Source organism: Eptesicus fuscus, chromosome 8 (assembly GCF_027574615.1).
Source record: "Eptesicus fuscus isolate TK198812 chromosome 8, DD_ASM_mEF_20220401, whole genome shotgun sequence".
In the NCBI taxonomy this organism is placed as follows: domain Eukaryota; kingdom Metazoa; phylum Chordata; class Mammalia; order Chiroptera; family Vespertilionidae; genus Eptesicus; species Eptesicus fuscus.
Genome location: NC_072480.1, coordinates 44,669,059 through 44,679,133, shown reverse-complemented (window position 1 = coordinate 44,679,133; position 10,075 = coordinate 44,669,059). Strand labels below are relative to the sequence as shown.

Below are 10,075 nucleotides of genomic sequence, written 5' to 3'. Positions count from 1 at the left end.
TCAAGCCTGGCCCTGGTCACTGCTGCTTCTGCCCACTGGACCTTCTGCTCCCGGATCGGGTCCAGCCCTGTGTCTACACACACATCCACCCAGGGGAAATGAGACTCACCTCCAGGGCTCAGGATAGACCTCGGGCGGAGGGTGCCAGGTCCGGATCCAGCGGCGGCCACGACTAAACACACTCTCATCGCTGCCTCTCTGGAGGCATCGGCCTCGGGACACGGGGAGACAACACGAAAACATGGTGTCCTCTCCAAGGTCTCTATCCGAGTGAGTGGGAAGGGCAGTTATAGAATGTGGCTGCCTGGTTACCGGGGCTCCAGGTTCTGTTGGGCTCCATCGTCAGGAGGTGAGGTCACTGCTCATGTCTGAGGAGGTGCTTGGGCAAGGGGACCCAGCCAGTGACCTCACTTCCTGACGATGGTGCCGCTGGATCCGGACCCGGACTCAGCGCAAAGGACGCCTGTGGCCCTTTTCCCGGCGGCGGCGCTCAGAGGTAACACAGGAGGTTTGTTCGGGCCAGGCCACCGCCCTGATCCCACCTGAGCAGCCCATGTCCCCTCCCCGTGTGTTTGGGGGGTGGGGGTGAAGGGGGTGTTCACCTGGGGAGGGTCTGTCCAGAACAGGAACAGGCTGGGTTTGGGGGTCAGGACCAGTGATGTTCACACCCCGGGTCAAGGCTGGCTGGGTGGATGTGGAGTGTGGGTGGCACCCTCCGCCCGAGGTCTATCCTGAGCCCTGGAGGTGAGTCTCATTTCCCCTGGGTGGATGTGTGTGTAGACACAGGGCTGGACCCGATCCTGGAGCAGAAGGTCCAGTGGGCAGAAGCAGCAGTGACCAGGGCCAGGCTTGAGTCCGCCCAGTCAGCTGCCCATCACTGTCATTGCAGAGCTCAACCCGGGCCAAGGAGAGGCCAAAGCAGGTCAAGGAGGAGCAGCAGCTGGTCCATGAAGACCCCCACCCCACGCCCAGCAGGGAGGGGCCGGTGAGCCACACCGCTTTGGGCCAGCGCAGGCCTGAAGTGTGTGTGGCCGCCTGGGGGTCTGGGGAACCAGGGCCCATGGGTGCAGGGAGAAGGACTCCTCCACCTGAGCCACACAGGCCCCACCAGCCTCCAACCTCGAAGCCGCTCAGTCCCAACAGGCAGAAGGCACTTTTCAACTCAGTGCTGCAGTGCTGTGCCTGCGGAAATCGCACCAGGCCAGAAGACCTGGAGCCCAAGGAGGCAGAGCCCAAGGGTGAGAAGGTGGGCGGTGGGGGTGGAATGGGTGGGGAGGTCCCTGTGAGCTTATGGGGAGGGATTGTTGCCAGACACACAGGGAGCCCCCCAGAGCCTGGCCAGGAGCAAAGACTGGCTCAGACCACCCGCCTGCTGGACTTTGGGCGGGAGGGCGTCCTGTGGTGGGTCCTGGGCTCTAGCTGTGTTCTGTGTTTGGGGGGCACAAGGGAATTCTGGCACGTGGGTGACCTTCTCTCCTCTCACCACTCCAGCACCAGCCCAGGGGGCAGACGTGGCTCCTCCTGTAACACCCAAAGTCCACCCTGAGGAGCTGGAGGCAGAGCTGGAGGCAGAGCTGGAGGCGTGTGCACCTCCAGAGCCTGTGCCACCTCCAGCAGCCTCTCCAGCTGCAGCTGTGGAGCCAGGGCCGGCCCCAGACACAACTGAGGCCCCACCAGCGCTGGAAGAAGAACCCTCCCCGGGACCCTCGCTGGTTCCTGCCTCAGAGGAGGAGCTGCCTGTGGAGGAGACAACTCAAGGGCCACTTGTTGAATGTGCTCACCCCGTCCCAAGGAAAAAACTTGTCGTCCCCCGCCTCCTTGATATTTCCATTTTCTTTACTGCTCTTATTTTGTCTTTATGTTCTCCATGGCGTACTTTCTTTTTTGATCTTTTTATTACTTTGGGGTTTTGGGTGAGTTTTGCTTTTATTATTTTCTTTTTTCTGTTTTTGGCCTTCATTTTTCCATTGTATAATCCCTTTTAAATAATAAAGTTATTGTTTTATTTTAAATGGTGCCATTCTTGAACATGAAGTACATTCACGAGGCTGAGCAAGGATTACCACTATCCTTCCGATGGTCTTAGGCTCTACAGCAGCGGTTCTCAACCTGTGGTTCATGACCCACACATTGAGAACCGCTAGCAGGGTTGCCTAAGACCATCGGAAAACACAGATATTTACATTATGATTCGTTAACAGTAGCAAAATTACAGTTATGAAGTAGCAACGAAAATAATTTATGGTTGGGGGTCACCACAACATGAGGAACTGTATTAAAGGGTCGCGACATTAGGAAGGTTGAGAACCACTGGTCTAGATAGTCTCTTTAAGAGAGTTAGTCTATAACAAGCTAGTCCTACCTTTATAATTTTAATATCCCTGAACAGAAGTTCAGGGATATTAAAATTATAAATATAATCTCTTTGATCCTAGAGCCCTTTTGGTTTTTCATACCCCTAAATTTCCATTATAATTTCATAATACCCCCTAAAATAATACTTACTTTTTATTTGTTTTTTAAAATGTGAAATTTTTATCTTCCCCATGCACATGATAATATGAGATTTAAAGTCTGTACTTCTTATATGCCCGCTGAGGGTTGAATGATTTCATCGGAACATCATTGGTGAAATATGTAGAAGGAATGAACTGAGTATTTGAAAAGATTAGTTTCTATTTGTAGTACCAATCTGGCAGGTCCCTCATCATCTCTTACCCAGCATTTCCACTCTTAGAAATCTATGCTAAAAACATATGCATACCTAATACACTGACCATGCCCACATAACACTAATTTGTTGTAATTTTATTTTTGAAGTATGTATGTAAATATGTGCATATGATATGTGTGTATCATTATCTTTACAGTAAACAATATGTAAGTGCCAATAAATGTGTATTTCTATTTTTCCCATGCCTTGAATTCTGAGTCAGTGAGAACTGGTGAGACATATTCTACTGAGAATCCCAGCCAAAATTATAAATGCTGCAGCCAAGACTGCTCTACCATTTTATCTAGTGATGAGTATATTCTTCAACAAGTGCTGTTTGCTCAGCTGTGGCCTCTTTTTCTGTCATTTACTTTGTGTTCTGGCAAACAGGATTGGCATTACTGGGTATCAAAAGTATGCAAGTGATAATATTGGGCCTCCTTCAAATAAAAAAAAGAAGGAAATGCATCAGGCTGCATCTGAGAGTGCAACATTTTTTGTGACTTTATAATTTCAAACTCAGTTGTCTTTGTGAAAGTCCTCTGACAGAATGAAGGGCATTATGAAAAGCACTACAGCTGGGACAACTGACCAAATATCTTACAGAACACATCTGGAAGAAGATAGGATGGAGATAGGTTTTGGTTTAGGAGAAAGGGATAATGATTGCTAAAGGATGAAACAAGAATATATTTCCATAGAGATGAGGCTCCATCCAGAGCCTCTTAAAGTGCTCTGCAGCACTGAGTTGGCTGGTGCTTCCATTTACATTTTTGCTTCTTCAGATCCCAATTCCTCACAGAGATTGTAGAGCCAACTCTAGTAGGTCATGGTTTAAATAACAATGCTATTAAAACATTTTTAAAAAACTAGCACTTAAAATATATATTAGCAAATATCAAGATATATTTAAGCAACAAATAATTTGCAAAAAGAAGTAGGGATAGTATGACCTTATATCCTTTTAAAACCTTAGAACCACATATCTATATCTGTATCTACATCTATGTCTATGTCTATATGTCTGTCTACATATGGTAAAATTCTAGAAGTATACATGCTAAATTTCAACACTGATTAAATCCAGGAAGAAAGTGGATGGGGTGAGGTGAAGAAGTAAGTTAATACTATATTTTTAGTTGATATGTAAGTGTTATGTGAATTTAACACTTTGTACTTAATATAAAAGTATATAAAATTAAAAGTTATAATCCCTAATTTGATTGATGTGTACCTTATGGAACTATCTAATAGTTATGCACACTTTTCTTCAATAATCTAAGATGATACAAGAATTATATAATATAACTATTATATTATGAAGAAGTCCTTTTGTTTAAATAATCTACAGGATTTTGTGCTAGAAAAGTAAGTAAAAGCCACATTAGTACTATATCACCAAATATTTTATAGAAATATATTGCCCTGTGTAATATTAGCCAGTGAAGACTATCCTGTTTACCTCTACAAAATTAAATTACTTTCTCCAAACTTGAGCTCAAATAAATATTTCATATTTGTTTCTTCTCTGTCGCCATGTGGGAATGTAGGAAAATGCAATTTCTCTTTAAGTATTTAAACAATAAAAAGAGAAAAGGTGGTTTCTAAAATGCAGTATGTAAATGATGTCAATAACCTAATGTCAACAGCTGGAAAATATAGTGCCTCTTCACTGAAGCATCATTACAAAAAGAAAGTTCACTTCTTTCAAGTTATGATACTGATAGCATCATGAGATATTTCCTCAACCCCCTGAAATGTATTTTCAAAATACAATATCAAAAGTTATTATTTCATTTAAATACATTAAAATTTGATTTTCCATACTTGATGATGGACTTCTTACTTGTTGAGAAAAGATTCCATTAGAAATTTTCAGAGCCTTGAAAGCACTCACTAACGATCATCATTCTTTCACTTTCCTCACCATACCTCATTCCAAAAAAGAATTACCATTGAGTGGTTAAGAACGCTAACCAGCAGACTTAAAGTTGGCCAGCTGGGGTTCTTACAAACATCAGATTCAAAACCTATTTTCTCAATATTATTTCTTCTGTTGCTATTCATATAGTTTAATTAAAGGCTGCAGGATTTTGTTTAATTAAATTATACTCCACCTATTCTATTAGCTGCATTATGTTGGACAAGTTACTTAACCTCTCTGGGCCTCAGTCTCATAAGCTAAATTAAAAAAAAAAAAAACACACACATTTTATAGGATAGTGGTAAGGATTTAATTAATCAGTATATCTAAAGTGTTTTAAATGGTACCTGTTATGTGATAAGGGTGCAATTAATATGTTTATTATTGCTGCTGTTGTAATTATTACTAGAGGCCTGGTGCATGAAATTTGTGCACGGGGGGGGAGGGTGTCCCTCAGCTCAGCCTGCACCTTCTCCAATCTGGGACTCCTCGAGGGATGTCCGACTGCCCGTTTAGGCCCGATCCTCCTACTGGGATCGGGCCTAAACGGGCAGTCGGACATCCCTCTCACAATCCAGGACTGCTGGCTCCCAACTGCTCACCTGCCTGCCTTCAAGATCAGACGCACATTGGTCTTCAGACATTTTCTGTCAATAATGCCGGCTTCTTTCGGCTGCAGAGCTACCTTGTATCAATAGTAGATGTTTAGACATAGTCCCACCTCCCTGCTGTCAGGTGAATGAGAGTCCTGGCTGTCAGGTGGCAGACAGCTGTCTGACCAACAGCTAATTCTCTAGGGGTGGGACTTCCTCCTCCCTGCTGTCAGATGGCTATCAGGCCACTGAGAGCTGTCTGACCAGTGGCTGATTCTGGCTGATTCTGTGGGGGTGGCACTTCCTCCTCCCTGCTGTCAGAGTCTGGGCCAGCACAAACTGGGACACAGCATCAAGTCCCCCTGTGCCAAAAGACCCAGAGTCAACTCCCTGCCCACTTCCATGTGCCCCCTGGACGCAGCATCCACCCTCATGGAGGGGCTGACAGGCCCAGACACTTCCAGAGGCTGGGGAGCAATGAGGCTGGATCCAGTGGATCCCGCCTCTCCCCTTGGTTCCCGTGACCCCTGGCCAGGCCGACAGGTCCAAACACTCCAGCCTCGCTGCTCAGCCCCAGACACTCCAGAGGCGGCAGCGCAGCAAGGCTTGGTCTGCTACCGGAGTGGGCAGATCCCACCTCTCTGCTTGGTCTCCAGGACCCCTGGCCAGGCCAACAGGCCCAAACACTCCAGCAGCTGGGCTGAGGGGACTGGGCGCCGCCATCTTGTGGCTATGGGTGCCGCCATTTTGTCACAGAATGACAGTTAATTTGCATATTACTCTTTTATTAGATAGGATTATTGACCAGAGCTCAAGAGACCAAAATTCTTTGCCCATAAGTTTACTCTCTTTATTGCTGATACTAGAGGCCCAGTGCACGATTAAATCATGCATGTGTAGGGTCCACTAGGCCTAACCTGCCATCCAGGCCATATCTGCCACCCCGCAAAGCCTAGCACGCTCCACGGACACTGCTGGCAGCCCGCAACGCTCCTCAAACACTGCCGGCGCTCCACGACACTCCAGAAATCCCACTTGCCGTGGCCACTGTGGGACCCAGAAGTCCCGCCTGCCACGGGACCCATCAATGCACCCCTGGTGAGTCCGGCAGTTGGTTGTGACGCCATGATGGCATCACGACCACAGGCCTTTTATGATATAGATACCCAATGGGAAATATTAGTTGCATCTGAATAAAATCTCAACCTTGACAAGAGGAAAAACCTATAGTCCTCATATCCCAGAACTGCATTCTAAAATAACTCAAATAGATTGGATTGCTTTAGTCAAGTGTGCATTGCTTAAATGATACACTTCTCCAAATTCAACATTATTTGGAAGGGAAAAAAAACACTCCATGTTCTTTCTATCTAGCAGTCTCTAAACTCCTCCCTTTTAGGCCCTCTGAACTCAAAATTTTGGAGAGAATAAAAAATGAGAAAATTTCTTAGTTGCCTTTTTTGGTCTCATTTCTAACCACTCACATATACTTTATTAGGCACACTGAAGAAAAATTATTCCCTCTGACAGGATGCTGCCCTGGTCACTCTCAGGCTTTCTTCCTATCCGGGGTTTTTCAGTCTTTCAAATTCACTTTATTTTTAAAACTACTCTCTTCACCCTAAGCTACTCCAAACCAATTCTTTAATTTGACTTATCCTACATAATAAAGTTTTATACAAAGAAAAACTATAACTTGATAGGGAATGGTTCCTTCCCCCATTAAATTCTACGTTCTGAAAAGATAGAGGGGTTGAACAGAAATGGTCAAGAATTGCTACTGATAAGGAAAAGTAGCAAATCTGAATATATTATGTATTTTTGGTATTTTAAAATTGTTGAATTTTTTAAAGACAATGTTTGACTGGCAGCATCATTCCTGATATCTGTCTAGTCACAGAATAAATCAAAATATAGGATGCTTTCCAATCCACAGAATCATCACTTGAGCAAGTCCTCAAATGGCTGGCTGAAATATCTGGATGCACATGCATTCGAAACCTTCACAAATGGCAGTGATAAAATATGTCACTTATAAAAACAAAAAAGCAAAGGATGAAAATATACCTTTGGGTGTTTAATATCTGAGAGAAAAGACAAACCATTTAAAAAACAATTTATATTAGGAGCATTGTTTTCTTTTGTTGAAAGTAAATATATTAAAGTTTATTTTTTATAAAAATCATCTAAAAATTAGATTTGTTAATAAATATAAGTGGCAAAAGAATAAACATAGGAAAGACAAAAGCAATCTGTGCAGTATAAATTTAGCTCCTTTATAATATTTTTATTTCTTTGTATATGGAAATAGGATTTATCAAAATATCCTGAAACATATAACTTAGTATATATTGCAAAAGCTATTAAAATTTTTGAAGAAATATGTAAACATTTTGAATGAAAACAAGGTGACTGGACTATTCAATAAAAAGTATTAGAAAAAATCTACTGCTGGCGAAAAAATTACCCCCTTCATAAATACATCAGGTTAATTCCATATCTATTAAAGAAATTACTCTAAATATTAAAACTATGAAAAAGTGCTATCTGGATAGCACAGAGTTTTCAACTCACAAAATCATTCTACCATCCACCAAAACAAAATAAAAAAGTCAAAATTTCTACAGCTCCTAAAAAGCAATGTAAAAACTATTACAGGGAAACAAAATGGAAAAAATACTTACCATAACCATAGCAATGGATTAACAAATTTTAAAATCTTACAAGTCAAAAACAAAAAGATTCAAAAAACATTAAGCAAAAGACATCAACTAATTCTTTATTAAAATTAAACACAAATGCCCTAACCGGTTTGGCTCAGTGGATAAAGCGTTGGCCTGCGGACTGAAGGGTCCCAGGTTCGATTCCGGTCAAGGGCATGTACCTTAGTTGCGGGCACACCCCGGTGGGGGGTGTGCAGGAGGCAGCTGATCAATGCTTCTCTCTCATCGATGTTTCAAACTCTTTATCCCTCCCCCTTCCTCTCTGTAAAAAAAAAAAAAAAATTAAACACAAAGCAAGCCCAGTCAGTGTGGCTCAATGGTTGAGTATCAACCTATGAATCAGGAGATCAGGGTCTGATTCCCAGACAGGGTACATTCCTGGGTTGCAGGCTCGTTCCTCAGTGGGGGACATGTAGGAGGCAGCCAATCAATGATTCTCTCTCATCATTTATGTTCTATCTCTCTCGCCCTTTCCCTTCCTCTCTGAAATCAGTAAAAATATATTTAAAAAGAAAAAATTAAATTAAACAAAGCTTAATATATAATATATGCATGATGATAAATTTATATATGGTGAACTTAAACAAAAAAAGACAGCTAGTTATTTCTCCAACATAAAGGGTTTACTCAGGAAAAAAAGGAAAAATGGTAATCTTGACCATGCAGCCATGGTGAGCCTCCTACAAGTTCTATAGAAGAAAAATCCTGCCCTAACCGGTTTGGCTCAGTGGATAGAGCGTCGGCCTGCAGACTGAAAGGTCCCAGGTTCAATTCTGGTCAAGGGCATGTACCTTGTTTGCAGGCACATCCCCAGTAGGGGATGTGCAGGAGGCAGCTGATCGATGTTTCTAACTCTCTATCCCTCAACCTTCCTCTCTGTAAAAAATCAATAAAATATCCTATCTAATAATAGAGTAACATGTAAATTACCATCACTCCGCTACGCCCACGATTGGGCGGCGGGAGGCTGGGGGGCGGGACTCGGGGTGGCCTATCCAGCCATTGAGAGGCACGGATCTGCTGCCACTGAGGGGGGCTACCCTGCCGTTGAGAGGCACAGGGGGCGGGAGTCCCGCCCCCTGTGCCTCTCAATGGCCAGATCCGCGGCCGCTGAGGGGGCCTGCCGTGGACACCCAGCTGCGCCTCTCAATGGCAGGGTAGCCAGGTGTCCATGGCAGCCCCCCTCAGCGGCCATTGAGAGGTGCAGCTGGGTGTCCAGGGGTGTGTGTCCCTCAGCCGAGCCTGCACCCTCTCCAATCTGGGACCCCACGAGGCATGTCTGGGTAGCCCCCCTCAGTGGCCGCGGACCATCAAAAGCGTGGGAGCTGGGTGCCTGTCTGCTCTGGCACCAGGCCTTTCAGAAGCCTCCGCAGAGCCGGAGGCTTCTGAAAGGCCTGGTGCACCAGCAGACAGGCACCCAGCTCCACCGCGAAAAGCGAAAGCATGTAGGGGACCCTACATGTGCATGATTCAATCATGCACTGGGCCTCTAGTATTTAAAAAAAAAAAGAAAAGAAAAATCCTATCTAATAAAAGAGTGATATGCAAATTGACCGTACCTCTGCTGCACCCACAAGCCACACCCACCAGCTAATCAGGAGCAAGTATGCAAATTAACCCAACCAAGATGGCTGCAGCCACAGAGCGAGCAGGAGGAGTGGGTTTCCCCAGCAATGGAGGAAGCCAAGCTTCCTGCACACCCTGGCCGGCCCAGGCCTCTGCTCAAGGCTACAAAGTTTCAATTATAGAAGATAAATAAATCCCAACAAAAATGGCTGTGGTCATGGAGCAAGCAGGAGGCTTGGGTTTCCCTGGTGATGGAGGAAGCCAAACTTCCTGACCAGCCTTAGCCTCCACTCAAGGCTACAAAGTTTCAATTATAGCAGATAAATAAATCCCAGATACCAGGGCCTCCACTTGGGTCACCAGGGGGTGTAGCCAGCCTGAAAACCACCACAGGCCCCTAGCCCAGGTCGCCCCACACCCCAAGGGAACCCTCACCCTGATCCAGGACACCCTTCAGGGCAAACCAGCTGGCCCCCACCCGTGCACCAGGCCTCTATCCTATCTAATAAAAGAGTAATATGCAAATTGACCATCACTCCAACACACAAGATGGCTG

General features: G+C 44.8%; 1 pseudogene; it reads left to right on the top strand.

Annotated features, from left to right (window-relative positions):
- The first annotated feature begins 420 nt into the window (after positions 1–420).
- The window catches only part of LOC114232428 (high mobility group protein B1-like), a 29,992-nt pseudogene continuing 20,337 nt past the window's right edge, over positions 421–10,075 (top strand).